Below are 18455 nucleotides of genomic sequence, written 5' to 3'. Positions count from 1 at the left end.
TTTGTTTCTTTATTGCTTTAACAAAAAAACAAACAAACAAACAAACAAACAAAAAATTCAATTAAAAAAAGTGTTTGAATGAAAAAAAAAATTACGATCCAAAAACTTGCATTTGAACACTTTTTTTCCTTGACTGAAGTGGTGTTTTGTTTTGTTTTTTATGAAAATTTTTTTGGGTTAAAGCAATAAAGAAACAAATCTACCTTCATAATTTTTTGTGGTGTTCAAAAAATGTCCACTCCTATGAGAACCTTAGTCGAGATTTTTTTCCTGAGTGTTTTTATTCCTCTTTAGGCATGAAAAAACAAAGCTGCTGATTTTTTTTTAATAAACCTGTTTTTTTATGAAGGCAGATTTGTTTCTTTATTGCTTTAACAACAACAAAAAAATCAATAAAAAAAAGTGTTTGAATAAAAAAAAAAAATCCCCAAAAAATTGCATTTGAACGCTTTTTTTCCTTGATTGAAGTGACTTTTTTTCATTAATATTTTTTTTAAAATTATTTTTATTTTTATTTTATTTTTTTTTTTTAATGAAAATATTTTTGGGGTTAAAGCAATAAAGAAACAAATCTACCTTCATAATTTTTTATGGAGTTCCACTTTGCTGGACACCATGTGTTTAATTTTGGAATATCAGAAAGAGAATAAAGTTGTAATATTTCAAGAATAAAGTCATAATATAATGAGAATAAAGATGTAGTTTTAAAAAATCATTATTTAATGAGAATAAAGATGTTATGTTTCAAGAATAAAGTCATAATATAATGAGAATAATGTCATAGTTATAAAAACAAACTCATTATTTAATAAAAATAAAGTATTATTTATTGCATGTGTATTAACCCTTTCATGCATGAATTATGAGAACCTTTGTCGAGATTTTTTTTCCTGAGTGTTTTTATTCCTCTTTAGGCAAGAAAAAACAATGCAATTGATTTTTTTTTTATTTTTAATTTTTTTTAATAAAACTGTTTTTTTATGAAGGTAGATTTGTTTCTTTATAGCTTTAACAAAAAAAAAAAAAAAAATTCAATAAAACATTTACAATCCAAAAACTTGCATTTGAACACTTTTTTTTCCTTGATTGAAATGATTTTTTTTTTTTAATGAACATATTTATACGACCTTATTCTCATAGTGACAAGGATTTTTATTTTCTTATGTGGCCCTAACATGCCATCATACCGCTAGAGTGTATCTGTGTAAATTTTAATGTTAGTTACTGAAACCGCATATTTAACATTCAAGATTCCTAAATATTTATTGTCATTGTACACATAACAGAATTTTGAAGGTAGTTCTCTGCTCAAGAAGGTGCAAACATAAATATTCGTACATAATAATAATAATAATAATAATAATGACAATAATAATAATAATAATAATAATAATGACAATAATAATAATAATAATAATAATAATAATATAAAACACACTATAAGAATATGTGCACAATGTGTATAAAAATATGTAAAAACAGCAAGTACAGTAAATGAATAGCAGCAGAGAACTAAGAAAAAGTAGAATAATTAGAGAAGCACAGTATTTAAATGGATTTGCAAAGTAGAAAGTCCTAGAACAGCTTTATTTATGAAAAAAAAATGCAGTAACTGATTAAAAAAAGTTCTTCTTATAATGTGAATTGTGTACATGTGCAATGTATTTTTTTGTTGTTGTTGTTGTACTTTGTATATTATTGTTTTATTCCTATTGTCAGCTAATGCTGTAATGAGGAGAGATTAACCCCACTGGGTTTTCTGATCTCACCTGCACAATTTGTTTCTTTGTTTGTCCTAATGTTTGATTTGTTGTTGTGCAAAAATAAATAAATAATAAAAAAGAAAAGTAAGTTTGTTGGTTTGAAATTTAGTTTTACAAATATAGAAGGTTTCTTTGTAAAACCGTTCAAACATCAGACTGACATTTCAACAATATCTTTACTGCACTTTGCTGTACATACTGAACACTCAGTATTCATTTGTACAGTGTTGTTTTGAAATAAAATACTTAGTCTATACCCTCAAACAAAGCCACCCCTTCACATGAACAGAACATTATTTCACTCTTTTACTCTCAGTGTAAAAGGAAATAAATGTTACATGAAATAAAAAAAATATTCTGGATATTCAAAGTACAAACATATAGTTCTTACAAAAAACAAACAAAAAAAAACCTTTCAGATGTCGTTCACCTTCAACCACCACAGAATAAAAATGATAATACCACATTATAATACAATGTTCCCTACAGTATTTTCTCCTTCATTTCCTCTAAGATTTGTCCAATATCAGTTTTATTAATAAATTGCACAAAGGGTTTCCAGATACCTTCATATACTTCTGCTTAATGTTTAAGAATATATGTTATTTCCTCTGGCGCTTGTTAAACTTATCTTACTATGTTGACTAAAAACCCACTTTAAAAAATCCAAACTATCGCTGTAAAGTTAATGAAGACAGTAGAACTAAAGACAAAATATTCCAGTCTAACTAAACTGCTGCTAATTAGCATAAGTTTCACTCAGAAGTCAATATTTATGACAGTCCTACGCTTCAGTAGAGTGAACTGTGATGCAAGAGATTAGTGATATTTGGTGATAATTACCCCCCCACACCCCCCTGAAGGAGGGGCAAGGAGTATGGTTTGTTTGTTTCTATGTTTGTTAACACTCTAGCAGCAAAACTATTGGTAGAATTCATACCAAATTTGGTTTATAGATTCCCAGTGACTCAAAATAAATGTCCTTACATTTTGGGAACAGTAGGACAAAGTTCCCATTTTTATGAATTTTTTAAATCCCCCCCCCCCCCCCCCCCATTTACTTATAATGGGCAAAAATTCAAATGTATGTAGCAGCAAAAATATATGTTCAATTCATACCAAATTCGATTAATACATTGCCAGTGACTCAGAATAGATCTGATTACATTTTGGGAAAAATAGGTCTAAGTTAAAATTTTTTATGAATTTTAAAATCTTTTTTCTTCTCCCATTTACTTATAATGGGAAAAATTTCAAATGTCTGTAGTAGGAAAACTATTGGTGGAATTCATACCAAATTAGGTTTATAGATTGCCAGTGACCCAGAATAGATGTCCTTATATTTTGGGAAAAGTAGGACAAAGTTGCAATTTTTTATGATTTTTTTTTTTTTCTATTTACTTATAATGGGCGAAATTTCACAAGCTGTAGCAGACAAAAATGTAAGCTGGATTCATACCAGATTGGGTTTATAGAATGCCAGTGACACAGAATAGATCTGATTATATTTTGGGAAAAGTAGGTCAAAGTTAAAATTTTTTATGAATTTTTAAAATCATTTTTTCTTCTCCAATTTACTTTTAATGTGTGAAATTTCAAATGTCTGTAGCACCAAAACTATAAGTTGAATTCATACCAAATTCAGTTTATAGATTGCCAGTGACCAAGAATAGATGTCTTTATATTTTGGGAAAAGTAGTTCAAAGTTCAAATTTTTTATGAGTTTTTAAAATCTTTTTTCTTCTCCCATTCACTTATAATGGGCAAAATTTCAAATGTCTGTAGCAGCAAAACTACTGGTTGAATTCATACCAAATTTGGTTTATAGATTGCCAGTGACTCAGAATAGATGTCCTTACATTTTGGGAAAAGTAGGACAAAGTTCCAATTTTTATGAATTTTTGAAAGTCTTTTTTTTCCATTTACTTATAATGGGTGAAAATTTCAAATGTCTGTAAAAACATCAATTTTGTTTCAACTTACTTTAAACATGGCACATATATAGAGCTACAAAACATGCAAGAGGTGGGGTTTTGTTGTGCCTGGCACCACTTGTTACCTTTAGTTTTGATTATTTAAAGAATTAAAGAGTTCTTATAATGCATGTGTGTTCGGTCCATTCACCAAACACTTACCTCAAACTGTCATCTGTCTCATAAAATCATAATTTTGTTAATGTTGCATCTTATCAGGAGACGCTGTAAACTGGTACCCTGTGGATCAGATGTTAAATATCATCACAGAGGTCGTCTGGTTGTTATGAAAGCAGCAGTTTGAACAGAATAGTTGTTTATTCAGTGAACTGAGTCAAACAGACCAAGGCTGTGATGTGGCTCCACCTAAACGCTGAGACTGTGTGCCTTCAATCTGCTTATCCTTGAAGTTAGTCAGTAGTTGTTGTCATGGTTACACTAATAAACAGAACTAAGGAGATGAAGAAGACAAAAAAAAAAAAAAAAACCACACAAAAAACACTTTCAGTCAACATGAACTGAGCTGAACATATAAAAGTGTATTAATCAGATCCAGGTCTTGACATCAGCAGAGATGGTTAATACTCACACTTACTTTAAACAAACAGAAACACAGATATACGTACAGGTACTGATTCAGCTTTTTATAAAGACGTAGAAAGGCCAAAGGTGCTGAAAACTGCTCTCACAATAAAAGTAAAAAATAGTTTCTCTCCGTCTCTGCCTCTGTGAGTGTGAACATGATTAAACCATTTCTGCTTTAGATGAAATAAACAGTAAAAGACTGAAAATAATAAATATACTGATATTAATTTCACTGAACTCCAATGTGCAGATGAGTTTTCAACCTCAGCAGTAGAACTCAAAAGCCTGGGACACCTTTTTATGTACAGGGCGTCCCAAAAAAATGTATACACACTTTAAGTAATTGTAAAGTAAGTGTTTATTAAAATTCCTTTAATTTCCAAATGTAATGGAATTTACAAACATCATTTTATTGTTTTGTCACCGCCTGTTCTCAAACTGACGTCCGTTCTGGTCCACACACTGCTGACAACGCCAAGCAATGGAATCGCACACATCACCAAACAATTGCCTTGGTAATTGCATGCATTCACGTTCAGTGGCTGCTCTCAATTCAGCGACTGTTGCAGGTGTCATAGTGTAGACTTTGTCTTTTAGGTATCCACATAAAAAAAGTCTAGTGGTGTGAGGCAAGGTTATTATCGTTAACAAAATCTAACTAAATGACGAAAGCTAGAATTGTAAAACAGGACCAAGGGCCCTGTAGCTTACCGGCCAAATTAAAAGCTTTGGGAAATGTATCCAGATGCCATTTACTCTCACCCAGTTCTGTGTATTTATTATATTACAGAAACAGCCCATGTTTTGGTCATATTCCAATTAGATCTGTAAAAAATTCAAATTCCAACTTGATATCATTGATACTTATTTATTGTATCAGTCCACTTCCTATCTGTTACAATGGGAAACTTTTTCAAAGTCGCACCAAATCCAGAATCAGACCTGGATGGAAAGAATTTCAATACCTTGTGTTGACATCATCATACAGAAGCTGTATACCAAGTTTGAAGTCAATCAGAACTGGAGTTTGGGAGAAAAAGACGATTGAAATGTTTTCCCCATAAGAGTCCATGTTAAATTTTCCGTCAGTTCCAGATCCAGAAGAAGATCCTGATCAGCATGTGGACATTATGTTTTGGCCATCTCCCCATCAGGGCTGGACTGTAGAAATTTACACTGGATATCATTTATATTTACTGAGTTACTGCATCGATCCACTTCCTATCTCTTATAATGGGGAAATTTTTCAAAGTCGCACCAAATCCAGAATCAGTAATTGTAGTTTCGGAGAAGAAGCCGATTGAAATTTTTGTAATGGACGACAGACGATGACGACAGACGATGACGACAGACGACGATGCCGGATGCCGCATGCCGCATGCCGACAATAGCTTACGGCCTGTCAGCCGGTAAGCTAACAAGTGTTCAGAGAACGCAAACCTCCGCCAAGCACCCTGAACGGGGTGCATGTGTGGATCGACTATTTCTTTTTAAATTAAAACAGTTTCCAGGTTGTTCCATACAGCAGAAACAGTTGAAGCTTGGTACCAGTCATGTGTATGTCAAATTATATTCAATTCCAATCAATATTTGTTGCGTTATAATAAAAAATGTGTGGTAAATGGCATTTTCAATGTTAAATTGAAATGTCCACAGCGTCCACATTCCAGTGTGGATGTGGACGATTTTGTGTTCATTAATCTTATAAGCTACGGGTGTATGAAATCGGAGGCAAATCAGAGTCATTTTGAATTTTTTATGAATTTTTGAAAATTGCTCAGTGATGAGAGATAGGAAAATTTGAGATTTTGTGACCTTGCTGTGACCTTGAACTTTGGCCTACTTGGCCCAAAATTTAACGAGCTCGTCCCAGGGCCTAGGCCTATCTGTGGGTACAATTTGGTAAAGATGGTTGGAATAGTTTTCCTGTAAAGTTGCTAACAAACAAACATGCAAACAAACATGCAAACAAACACACACACAAAGCAAAGTGATCACAATACCTCCTGGTGGAGGTAAAAAGGGCAAATACTGAGAGTATACCCACTTCTCCTGGGACCACTACACCACTTGGTAGAAGGTTGGAAAAACACTGGTCATGTGTTTCCTGGAATGCAGCTTATATCCAACACATTTATTCTGTATTTCTTTTAACCTAGCATGTATTTTATTTTGAAATACAGTTTGTATGGATCAGGGAAGTGACAGTCCTATCCATTCATATGTTCACTTTCCAAAGTGCTTAGTCCACAGGTGTCAAACATGTGGCCCAGGGGCCAAATCCAGTCCACCAAAGGGTTCAATCCGGCCCCTGGGATGAATTTGTGAAATGTGAAAATTACACTGACGATATTAACAATCAAGAATGTTAAAATCATTTAAGGTCAATTCAATCTAAAAATGATCAGACTAGTAAAATACTATCATAATAACCTATAAATTATGAAAACTGCAAAATTTTCTATTTGTTTTAGTGTAAAAAAAGAGTTACATTACACAAGAATATTTAGATTTATAGACTAGCCTTTTATAAAAAAATTTTAATATCTGAAATGTCTTAAGAGAAGTATGTGGAATTTTAATAATATCCTGCCTGTTATTTAATATTTTGTGTATTTGTAGATCCACTGTGATCTCTAAGTTGTGATTCACATGTATAAATGATAAACTAAGGCATCATATTGTTAACATTGCACTTATTTTTATTAGGAATTTTCAGGTTGTTCATACACTACAAACAAAAAGTTAAGGATATTTTTTACATTTTTTGGGCTATTTTTTTCAGTTGGGACTCTTGCACAGCGCTTCTTACTTTTTTGTGTGTGAATTGAATTGAAACACATTTTTTTAATGACCATAGTTTTATTTACAAATGGCAAAAATGAAAAAAAAATTACCCAAAAAAATGAAATATCCTTAACTTTTTGTTTGTAGTGTATTTGTTCATGTTATGTTTGAGTACAATTCGTAGATGTAAACATTTTCATTACGGAATTTTACTTTTTTTTACTCAAAAGTTCTTATCCTTTTATTTATATTATTTTACTGGCCTAGCCCACTTTATATCGTATTAGATTGTATGTGGCCCCTGAACTAAAATGAGTTTGACACCCCTGGCTTAGTCCTTGAGGGGGTCATGGGGGGGTGGAGTCTGTCCTGGCTACCAATGAGTAAAGGTGGGGTTCACCCTGGACGTAACACCAGTTCACTGTAGAGCTGAGACGGTTTATTTTCAGCTGAAAAACTGGTAAAGTTAGTTCATTGTGTGGAGAGAAACTGGATTCACTGGGGACTAAATAAAGTAAACACTCAAGTAAAGTAGAACAACTTGACCCAAGGCCAGAAATGGAATATTTCATCTTTAAGAACAATCCTGGACTATGTAACATACGGGAAACTTTACCTCATATTGTTTTTGGACCTATATGTCTTTTTTCCTTCTACACCCTGGGCTTTAATTGTTTTTTTGGCCTGACTCATCATTTATGTGAAGGCTTCAGAGGTTTCACACTGACCTCAGGTGGAACAACGGATTTAATAAGAACTTTTTGAAAAAAAAAGTAGAAGTTGGCAAAAAAAAAAAAAAAAAGTATGTGGAGCATCTAAACCAGCAGAGAATCTACTGTGGCTGGTTTTTCGTTATAGATTTTACTGTCAGGACACCTGCTCTGCTCTGCACAGTGAAGTGGGAACTAAACAGGATTTGTCCTTCGTGGATAATTATCTGCCAATCCACACACACACACACACACACAAACACACACATGAACACACACATGAACACACACACACTCAGGCCACTGTCCACTTCACATCCATCACACATCCACATATAGATTATCCAGGCACTAGAGACTAGAAAACAGGTAAATAACTAGACTCGTTCTGATGTCTCTGTTTTCTTCTCCTCTCTCTCTCTCTCTCTCTCTCTCTCTCTCCTCTGCTGTCTTTTCTCCCTTTTCTCTTTTGAATCCTCATCTTCTCTCACTACCTGTTTTCTTTAGCCCATGAAAATTTCAATTTCTGCCTGATCAGCTGCAAAATTGAATAAATGTGCAGCCAACACACACACACACACACACACACACACACACACACACACACACACACACAGAGAGAGACTGAAATACCACCTATTTTCCATTATTGACATGTGGACGACTGACGCCTTCAAACTCATTGTCTATAACCTCCAAACCCATCCATAGATGAGTCTGTTTGGACACACGAGGCTTCAACCTGTAGGAGATGAAAGTGACAGCAGACCTTCGTATTGTTCTTTTTTTAGCATTGTCTTCTTATTTTCTATCACTGGTCCTTATCCTTTTTTTTTCTCTTACTAATGAAATAAGAGAATACAACTAAAGACAACTTAATAAAAAGACATAGATGATAAAAGAAAGGAAGGAAGGAAGGATACCACTTTTCTTCAGAAAAAATACAATAAATTCTAAAATAACTTTACCAACAGTAGTAGTTTCTTTGCAGGAGCTCGATTTGTAATTGATGAGAAGACAGTGGGAGGTTTACAGAGTGTGTCATGATGGTTTCAGAAGAGCTGATTAATGAAAAATCACCGTGAAGCCCTTCCAGATTTAGACCCACAGAAATCTCATTATGAGATGACAGGTTGTTTATTCTGTTTTGCTAATTGACCACAGGGTGTAGAAGCACAACTGTTTGATTAGTTGCTCCAGTGAATCTATGAAGTCTATGATGTAACCGTCAGTTTTCACAGGAAGTGACGTCTGAGCTTAAACATCAGAAAGAGCAAGTGAAAATGAAGCAAAGTGACTGTATCTGATGGATGGATGGATGGATGGATGGGTGGGTGGGTGGGTGGGTGGGTAGGTAGGTAGGTAGGTAGGTAGGTAGGTAGGTAGGTAGGTAGGTAGATAGATAGATAGATAGATAGATAGATAGATAGATAGATAGATAGATAGATAGATAGATAGATAGATAGATAGATAGATAGATAGATAGATAGATAGATAGATAGATAGATAGATAGAACTTTATTGATCCTTTGGGCAGAGCCCTCTGGAATTGAGGACTGGTTGGTTGCTTGGTTGTTTGGTTGGTTGCTTAGTTGATGGTTGCTTGGTTGGACTCAAGTCAGTGTTTGAACTTCCCTGTCAAACTCTGGGTTTTCAGTTGGTTGGTTGGTTGGTTGCTTGCTTGCTTGCTTGGTTGGTTTGGTTGCTTTGTTGTTTGGTTGGTTGCTTAGTTGATGGTTGCTTGGTTGGACTCAAGCCAGTGTTTGACCTTCCCTGTCAGACTCTGGGTTTTCAGTTGGTTGCGTGCTTGCTTGCTTGGTTGCTTGGTAGTTTGGTTGGTTGGTTGGTTGGTTGGTTTGGTTGCTTGGTTGTTTGGTTGGTTGCTTAGTTGATGGTTGCTTGGTTGGACATAAGCCAGCGTTTGAACTTCCCTGTCAAACTCTGGGTTTTCAGTTGGTTGCTTGCTTGCTTGCTTGGTAGTTTGGTTGGTTGGTTGCTTGGTTGGTTTGGTTGCTTGGTTGTTTGGTTGGTTGCTTAGTTGATGGTTGCTTGGTTGGACATAAGCCAGTGTTTGAACTTCCCTGTCAAACTATGGGTTTTCTGTCATTACACACTCATTTTGTCTCCTACTTTGTCTCCTCCAAGAGACAGTGTCTGAAAGTCTGTGGCGTCACTGTACCATTTAAATATTGTCCTGTTCCTTACAGACTACTGCCAAGACTTTGGATTTGTAATAAAGTTGAGAGCCCTTTGATGGACCAGTTCTGAAGGAGCATGGACAGTTTCAGCTTTATCATCATGATGGATGGTCACACAGGACGTGCAATGTCACATACAGTTAAATGAAGTCAAATGCACAAAAGAAACAAAAGGAAACCTGGTTTGATTGTTATTTTCAATGTCTAATTTACAAGAGAAGTCTGTAAAATATAACATAATTTACTCCAATTTAAAGCTTTTTGGATGCAGGCTGTGTTGCTATAGTGACATGCAGGCTGTGCATGCACGCAATCATCATTCTTTGTCAGTTTATCCCAACACGCCAACAGAAGCAGGCGCTAATCATCAGCCACAACCTGAAAAGGAGTGAGGAACAAGAGAAAAATACTGGCAAAGAAGATTCAGATGCAAAAAGAAAACCAGTGTCAGTGATGGGGGGGGCTTTCTGTGTGGAGCTGGCATGTGTTTGCATGGGTTCTCTCTGGGTTCTCCAGCTTCCTCCTACCATCCAAAGATACACACTGATTGGTTAATTGGTTAAGCTGAAAAATCACCCATAGGTGTGATGTGAGAGTGATTGGTTGTTCGTCTCAGCCCTGCGATGACCTGGTGGCACATCCAGGGTGTACCCCGCCTTCGCCCACAGGGAACTGGGGTAGGCTCCAGAGACCTCATGACCCTAGTGAGGATAAAGCAGTTCAGAAGAAGGAGATGAATGAGTGAAGATGAGCAGAAACTGGTAGTTTGGCCACAGTGGGTTCATGGTGGGTCAACTAGTCGACTCTTCACAGAGTTAATCTGCACTGGGACTAATTAAAACAGCATTAAAGATCTGCATCTACATGTCCATCATTAAAAGGTACTTTTTTGTCTGAAATTTAATAAACAGAAAAGCTTTTATATATTGTCGATTCATTGTCCACAAAGTTAAATATTTCAGGTCTTTTTGTTCCAACCAACCAACCAACAAAGGATCAATAAAGTTCTATCTATCTATCTATCTATCTATCTATCTATCTATCTATCTATCTATCTATCTATCTATCTATCTATCTATCTATCTATCTATCTATCTATCTATCTATCTATCTATCTATCTATCTATCTATCTATCTATCTATCTATGTTTTTGTTTGTTCAAAATAATAATATTTGAGCATTGAGACCCAATGTATCAAATACGATACAAAATTGAAACTCATACATGGAAATTGATGTTTGGAAAAAGAAAAAAAAAAAATTGGGGTTGTTCAGAAGGACCAATAAAGGCTCCAGTTTCACAGAACTGGAATGTTCTGTCAATGATTTAATGCTTCAGGCTTTACAGGGTTAAAGTCATGTACAGATATGTTTCCAGTCCGTGGACCTGCTCCAGTCCCTCCCTCTCCAAGTCCACTTTGTTGTGGATTATACAGAGCTGTATGATTGACTCCTGTAAAAAAAACAAAAAAACAAGCCATTTCATTTTTAGGTCCATTTCACGATGGAGTTTGCATCATCTAGTCAGCATGTACTGAATAAGATGCTTTGGAGTCAAACACCCTTACCTTTGCACAAACACATACAAGCACATGCTGATTGAATCATTGTGTATGATGGGATGCGTGACTCAGATCAGGAGGTATTTCAGAAGGAAACACAGGAAGTAAAGTATAACACCTCTGCATTCCTTTAGAAAAATACTTTGGATTGTGAAAGGCAGTGGTGGATTTTTTCTGCATCCCCCTTCTCGAACATATAAAATGATGAAAATAACTGCTCTTACTGGATTCAAACCTCAGTCTCCTGTCATTGTGTAATCCACATGCACTCCTGCAAATTTATGCGCCCCAAGTCTTTCCTATCTCTTGTATTGGGGGGGCGTCTACTGCACACGCGCCATTTAAAGGGACTTAAATCTAAACTAGACTACAGTCTACTCATGAACTGTCTATTCAAGCAGCATTTGGATCTGCATGAAAAACAAACAGGCAGCCACAGAAGGTATGGAATATATAATGACCTCTGCCAAGGAACGGTTATGTTTTCATTGGGGTTTGTTTGTTTGTTTGTTAGCAAGATAACTCAAAAAGTTATGGACGGATTTGGATGAAATTTTCAGAAAATGTTGATACTGGCACAAGAAACAAATGATTAGATTTTGGTGGTGATGGGGGGGGGGGGGGGGGGGCAGATCTGCCTTGGCAGAGGTCTGCGCTCTCCAAGTGCTTTTCTTAGTTATACAGTTGGAACTATAGAACTGCAAGGACTGAATGTTGAATATGTTTGAGTTGTGTGGAACACAGCCAATGATTGGGTGAATCACACAAAGTTGTCAAACTTCGGTGGATACCTCTACTGTATCCTGTTGTTTTTATTTTAAACTAGAAAAGCACTCATCTGTCACTCAGCAATCATTTGTTCCTCGTGCCAGTATCAAGATTTCCTGAAAAATTCATCCAAATTCATCCATAACTTTTTGAGTTATCTTGCTAACAGACGGATGAACAAACAGACAAACCCAATGAAAACACAAGTGTTCAGAGAATGCAACCCTCCACTAAGCACCCCGAATGGTGTGCATGTGTGGATCGACTATTTCTTTTTAAATTAAACAGTTTCAAGGTTGTTCCGTACAGCAGAAACAGTTGAAGCTTGGTACCAGTCGTGTATGTCAAATTATATTAAATTCCAATCAATATTTGTTGAGTTATAATGAAAAATGTGTCGTAAATGGGATTTTCAATTTTAAATTGAAATGTCCACAGAGTCCACATTCCACAGTGGATATGGACAATTTTGTGCCAGATACAAGATATTGTTATAAGCTACGGGTGGATCAAATTGGAGGCTAATCAGAGTTGTTCTGAATTTTTATGAATTTTCAAAAATTGCTCAATGATGAGAGATAGGAAAATTTGAGATTTTGTGACCTTGCTGTCACCTTGAACTTTGGCCTACTTGGCCCAAAATTTAACGGGTTGGTCCCAGGGCCTAGGCCTATCTGTGGGTACAATTTGGTAAAGATGGTTGGAATAGTTTTCCCGTAAAGTTGCTAACAAACACACAAACAAACAAGCAAACATACACAGCAAAGTGATCACAATACCTCCTGGCAGAGGTAATAACGTCTATCATTCCTTGGCGGAGTTAATTATTTGTAATTTACTAGAATTCAATACCATAACTGAGTCCAACCTTATTAAAGCCAGCTCTTACTTTGTTTCCAAAAGTGGTCACATTAGTGAAGTTAAATTATATTCAATTTTATTAGTGTATGATAACAAAAAACAAAACAAAACAAAAAACAAACAAACAAAAAAAATATATATATACATACACACACACACACACACACATATATATATAAATATATATATATATATATATATATATATATATATATATATATATATATATATATATATATGTATATTAATATGATTCAAAGCATTTATAATGTTAATTTTGCATAGTTTCTTAAACCTGCATTTACCAATTCCACTTTCTCCTCATAAGGGACTGAAATATTTTAAGAGTCTCTATAAGGAAGGGATCTTTTGCTCTGTCACTGATCTGGTTACTGATCCAGCACTGATATAAATCAGCTTCTGGGACAGCGTTCAGAGAGCAGAATTCAGACCACAGCCTTCAATACACTGAACTGACACAGAACTGAAGTCACACAGCACACTACCACATCTATCTAACATGTAGCTCCGCCCACCTTCTCCAGCCTCCAGAGCAAAGAACACCATAAAACAACATATAGAGTATTTAGAACAAGAATTCCCATTCTATTCTATTTACTATCACCAATTTGTCATTTCTTCCATCAATTGCCACAGTACTGTGGTAGTAAAATGCACAAAAGAATGACTTGAAGTACTGTACATGACATATATCACTACAGTGCTGTGGCAACAAGAGGATAATGACAAAAAAAAAAAAAAAAAAACAGGAGGTGAATGAGTTCATATAACAGTATCCCTGATTGGCTCTAGTACAAATGCTAACATTTGATTGGTCTATGGCAATAGACAAACTGATATTTTGTGCCACAGTACTGTGGCAGTAGCTATTACCTAATTATTTTATACAGACTGTGTCTTAGTGTTCTTTTCATGGTATTGTTTGTTGGGTTTCATTGTTATTTGTTCCTAAAAATCTGCACATCCAAACCTAATGGTGTATACAAACATGGTTAATGTTGACATCAGTGTGCCCTGGTATATGTAAGCACCTTTGTTTCTCTTATATACACTTCAATAAAAAATACGAAACAGAATTTTGCTTAGTTTCAGCCCCTTGAACCCTTAAAGGGGCTCCGACCCTGGACCCCACCATTGCCCCTCCACTTCCATTTTTTCTGAATCCACTGGAAAGGGTTGGCTTTGCTTGGCCTCTGCTGCTTCAGTTGTGTGTTTCCTGGCAGACTGAGTTTCATGTCCAGTTCCTTCATGCTCATCCCAGATCCAATCACAGCCTGAAACGTCTTTGATGATGTGACGGCGTATTTGATTTCCAGGCCTCGAGTCCAAACGGTCCAAACTCAGCACATCCTCTGCCAGCCTGTGATCAGCTGGACCAGGCTTCTGCACAAAACACACAAGCAGAACAACAGCTCAGCACAACTTTATGAAACAGCTTGACTACAGAGGAATATTAAAGCCCATATGCTCACAGATGGTTCCCACTTATTGTTTCAGAGCTGAGGGTCCACAGAATTTTGATGATCTTATGCAATATTTTTTGCCACGTATCACCATTTTTTTTTTTTTTTTTACAGAACATAAGAAGTGGGAGTTAAAACACCCATCTCCCTTGTTGTGGTAAATAGTGTGAAAATCAGCAGCGGTGAGCCAATGTACGTGTTGGTTTGCATTCATCAGAGTTAAATTAACACTTATGAATATTCAGACAATACACAGACACTTGGCAGCTTCATGTAAATGTCACCGATCCTGACGCGGTAATGCTGGGAAATATCATCAGTTTTCGACAGACACCTTGGTTTAATACTGAAATCCTGGAAAATGAGGATGAGAAGCAGAATTCCACTGTGGAACATGTCAGTGAAAAGTGTTTCCACAGCACTGTGTACCACAGCTGATCCAGGTTTGATGAAATGGCTCCCCCTTGTGTTCAGTTGGTGAAATTGCAACTTGTGAAGCCATTTTTTATTTAACTCAGGGGTGTCAAACATGCGGCCCGGGGGCCAAATCCGGCCCACCAGAGGATCCATTCTGGCCCACGGGATGAATTTGTGAAATGCAAAAATTACACTGAAAATATTAATCCTTTTAGTTCAGGTTCCACATACAGACCAATTCAGTCTCAAGTGGGTCAGACCAGTAAAATACGATTATAACAACCTATAAATACTGACAACTCAAAAATATTCTCTTCATAAATGTAAACATTTTTATGTCATTTTAATGTATTTATACAAAAAAAAACTATCATTTCTCCTAAAAAAAAAAAGAATAACCTGAACAAGTATGAACCTGAAATGTCTTAAGAAGTGCAATTTCACCAATAATCTGCCTGTTATTTAATGTTTTGTGTATTTGTAGATCCACTTTGATCTGTAAGTTATAATGTACATGTGTAAATGATAAACTGAAGCATAAAACATCTAAAATTGCAGTTATTTTTCTTAAGAAATTTCAGTTTGTTTCCGTTATTCACATTGTTTTAAAGGGTAGTTTGTAGATGTAAACATTTTTATAATGTAATTTTACTTTTTTCATTCTAAAACATGGAGAAAAGTTTGGAGTTGAAATTGTCTGTATATTATTATGTTATTATTTTACTGGTCTGGCCCTCTTCAGATCAAATTTGGCTAAATGTGGCCCCTGAACTAAAATGAGTTTGCCACCCCTGATTTAACCCATAAAGACCCAAAAAAAGTCTCCAATATTTAACTAGAAAAACATTTTATATACATTACGTGGATCTGAACGGAAGTTTCATAAAGTTTGGAAATCTTTCTTAACCTTTTTTGACAATTGTACGATGCATATACAGGGTGACACAAAAAAAACGGGAACTTTTTAACAATCCAATAAAACCAAGAGTGATGGAAGAAAAATATTTTATTCATAGTAATTGAAACCTTAAAACATGCCATTTAAGAAACAATGATGGAATTTTAATTTTTTTAAAATTACAGGGTGACCCAAAAAAACGGGAATTTTTGAAGTGCGTATTGGCAGACATGAGCAAGTGGCAGCACTGCGAGACAGTGACCTTGAGCAAGTAAACACACCCCCATTTTAGTAACCATTGGCGGCTGTGCGAGAATTGTTCGGTAACCGTGTGATCTCAAGATTCGGTAACGTTCCCTGGCCCCCTAGATCGCCAGATTTGTCCGTTTGTGATTTTTTCTTGTGGGGCTATCTCAAGAGTAAAGTGTACACGACTCGACCAAGAACTCTGGATGAGTTAAAACAGAGAATTCAGGATGAAATTCACAGTGTCCCAGCTGAGATGTTGCAGCGGTCAATGAGGAATCTCAACAGCAGATTTCAAGAATGGATTCGTACAGGAGGACGCCATCTACAGGAAGTCATTTTTAATGAAAATTCCATCATTGTTTCTTAAATGGCATGGTTTAAGGTTTCAATTACTATGAATAAAATATTTTTCTTCCATCACTCTTGGTTTTATTGGATTGTTAAAAAGTTCCCGTTTTTTGTGTCACCCTGTACAAGGCCCTTAACAAGTTAAGATGTATGTGTGTATGTAACACTCTGATATGTCATATTATTTATATTTGACATACTGTGTATGCATATGGATCTGATAACAGCAAGGGGTTTTGGAGGGTTAAGTGGGTTTTGTTTGATTTTTTTTTTTTTTTAATGTGTGTGAATACTTGTGTATATTCTGCATTTTGAAATATAATAAACATATCTAAACGCAAAGACCCAAAAAACATTTACTGATCTAAAATGTTCATGGCTGTTGATCCACTAATTCTATCAATACATGTAAATAATTGGTGTAAAATACAGTTTGTCATCTTTTCATGGTCATCAGATATGAACCATTTGGACGTTCAGAGGCTCCGTAGTTACCATGGAAACACCGTCATCTTCTACAGCATTGATTCACCAGTAAAACCCATGGCACTTGACCAATGACAGTAAATGGACACACTTGGTTTATGTTCAAATAATGAGATATTTTACTGAAAAAGTCACTCTTTCTTCAGTTTTCTTTGTTTCTGATAGAATTGACCTCAACTTTAGTCTGAGCTTTAACTCTTTCATGCACGAATTATGAGAACCTTAATCAAATTTTTTTCCTGAGTGTTTTTATTCCTCTTTAGGCATGAAAAAAACAATGCGATTAAAAATTTTCTTCTGAAAAATAAATAAAAAATAAATAAATAAAAATAATTATTTTTTTTTAAAAAATACATAAAAAAATAATAATGAAAAAACAGATTCTTATGAACCTATTTTTCATGAAGTTGCAGAAATGTTCAGTCAGCTGGACACCACACGTTTAATTTTTGACGAACAGAAACATGTATTTACTGATAAACTGTGTGAAAACTATGGTGAGGGCTTGTGATTCTGGGGGTTTATGCTCAGGAGAGATCTACATAATGTTACCAATTCATGTCAGAAAAGATATGTAGTGTCTTAAAACTTTAATAAAGATATGTGCTAAAAAAAAAAACAAAAAAACAAGCAAACAACAACAACGAAAAGAACAACAAAATCCATGAATATACCAGAGAACAGCTGTAGAATAATTGTCCACTGTAGTGACCAGTGTGCATGAAAGGGTAAATCAACATCTACATGATCAGTGAATCAAATATAGGAAAATACCTGATTTTCACTGACAAAATGCAAAATGAGAAGGATTATTTTATAATAAACCCATTTGGGCATTCAGAGGCTCCATATAGTGAAAGTGGAAACACTGTCTTTGTCTACAGCACAGGTGTCAAACACGTGGCCCAGGGGTCAAAACTGGCCCGCCAAGGGTTCCATTCTGGCCTGTGGGATGAAAGTGCAAACATGAACCTGATCAGTCCAGGTTGTCCAAATCATTTTGGTTCAGGTTCCACACACAGACCAATGTGATCTCCAGTCAAAATAACAACACAATAACCCATAAATAATGACAACGACAAAATTTCTTTGTGGAAAAATTATGTGGAAAAATTTAAGTGAAAAAAATAACTTTACACTGTGAAAATATTTACATTTACAAAACTATTCTTTCACAATGAAATGCACATAAATACATAAATAAAAACAAAGAAGAACAACCTAAAATGTGCAGTTTTAACAATATTCTGCCTGTTGCTGAATGTTTTGTGCATTTATGGATCCACTGTGATCTGGAGTTGTGTTAATAATAAGAAATGTAATATTGTAGAAATTGTTCAAATTTCACTTCCAAACTCCAAAATT

The sequence above is a fragment of the Sphaeramia orbicularis genome, chromosome 7 (genome assembly GCF_902148855.1).
Source record: "Sphaeramia orbicularis chromosome 7, fSphaOr1.1, whole genome shotgun sequence".
Classification (NCBI taxonomy): domain Eukaryota; kingdom Metazoa; phylum Chordata; class Actinopteri; order Kurtiformes; family Apogonidae; genus Sphaeramia; species Sphaeramia orbicularis.
This window is presented reverse-complemented; position numbering follows the sequence as displayed.